The sequence below is a fragment of the Arachis duranensis genome, chromosome 7, assembly GCF_000817695.3.
Source record: "Arachis duranensis cultivar V14167 chromosome 7, aradu.V14167.gnm2.J7QH, whole genome shotgun sequence".
NCBI classification, from domain to species: domain Eukaryota; kingdom Viridiplantae; phylum Streptophyta; class Magnoliopsida; order Fabales; family Fabaceae; genus Arachis; species Arachis duranensis.
Window position 1 is genome coordinate 39,560,656 of NC_029778.3, and position 1,708 is coordinate 39,562,363.

Sequence of the window (1,708 nt, forward strand, 5' to 3'; positions counted from 1 at the left end):
TACTTTCTTGTTCTCTTCTCTTTCATATGAGCAGGAGCAAAGACAAAAGCATTCTTGTTGAGGCTGACCCTGAACCTGAAAAGACCTTGAAGCGAAAGCTAAGAGAAGCTAAGGCACAACTCTCTGTAGAGGACCTAACAGAAATCTTCAAACAAGAAGAAGACATGGCAGCTAAAAACAACAACAATGACAACAATGCAAGGAAGGTGCTGGGTGACTTTACTGCACCTACTCCTGACTTCTATGGGAGAAGCATCTCTATCCCTGCCATTGGAGCAAACAACTTTGAGCTTAAGCCTCAATTAGTTTCTCCAATGTAACAGAACTGCAAGTTCCATGGACTTCCATTGGAAGATCCTCATCAGTTTTTAGCTAAATTCTTGCAAATCTGTGATACTGTCAAGACCAATGGGGTTGACCCTGAGGTCTACAGACTTATGCTATTCCCTTTTGCTGTAAGAGACAGAGCTAGGATATGGTTGGACTCACAACCTAAAGAAAGCCTGAACTCTTGGGAAAAGCTAGTCAATGCCTTCTTGGCAAAGTTCTTTCCACCTCAAAAATTGAGTAAGCTTAGAGTGGAAGTCCAAACCTTCAGACAGAAGGAAGGTGAATCCCTCTATGAAGCTTGGGAAAGATACAAACAATTGATCAGAAAGTGCCCTTCTGACATGCTTTCTGAATGGAGCATCATAGGTATCTTTTATGATGGTCTGTTTGAGCTATCCAAGATGTCATTAGATAGCTCTGCTGAAGGATCTCTTCATCTGAAGAAAACGCCTGCAGAAGCTCAAGAACTAATTGAAATGGTTGCAAATAACCAATTAATATACACTTCTGAAAGGAATCCTGTGAACAATGGGACAAATCAGAAGAAATGAGTTCTTGAGATTGATACTCTGAATGCCATATTAGCTCAGAACAAATATTGACTCAGCAAGTCAATATGATTTCTCAAAGTCTGTCTGGAATGCAAGTTGCACCAGACAGTACTAAGGACGCTTCATCTGAAGAAGAAGCTTATGATCCTGAGAATCCTTCAATAGAAGAGGTGAATTACATGGGAGAATCCTATGGAAACACCTATAATCCTTCATGGAGGAATCATCCAAATCTCTCATGGAAGGATCAACAGAGACCTCAACAAGGTTTCAACAACAATAATGGTGGAAGAAACAGGTTTAGCAATGGCAAGCCTTTTCCATCATCTTCTCAGCAACAGACAGAGAATTCTAAGCAAAGCAACTCTGACTTAGCAACCATTGTCTCTGATCTAATCAAAACCACTCAAAGTTTCATGACTGAAACAAGGTCCTCCATTAGAAACATGGAGGCACAAGTGGGACAACTGAGCAAGAAAATTACTGAACTCCCTTCTAGTACTCTTCCAAGCAATACAGAAGAGAATCCAAAAGGAGAATGCAAGGCCATTAACATGACCCACATGGCCGAACTTGGAGAGGAGGAAGAGGCAGTGATCGCCACTGAGGAAGACCTCAATGGACGTCTACTGGCCTCCAATGAGTTCCCTAATAAGGAACCATGGGAATCTGAGGCTCATAATGAGACCATAGAGATTCCATTGGATTTACTTCTGCCATTCATGAGCTCTGATGAATATTCTTCCTCTGAAGAGGATGAGTATGTCACTGAAGAGCAAGTTGCTAAATACCTTGGAGCAATCATGAAGCTAAATGACAAGTTATTT

General features: G+C 41.3%; 1 non-coding gene across 1 annotated transcript; it reads right to left on the reverse strand.

The window, feature by feature from the left end:
* Window positions 1–569: 569 nt before the first annotated feature.
* On the reverse strand, window positions 570–677 carry LOC127740811 (small nucleolar RNA R71). Its single transcript, XR_008001667.1, has one exon. It is a non-coding gene; the product is annotated as a small nucleolar RNA R71 (small nucleolar RNA).
* Between the last annotated feature and the right edge of the window lie 1,031 nt (window positions 678–1,708).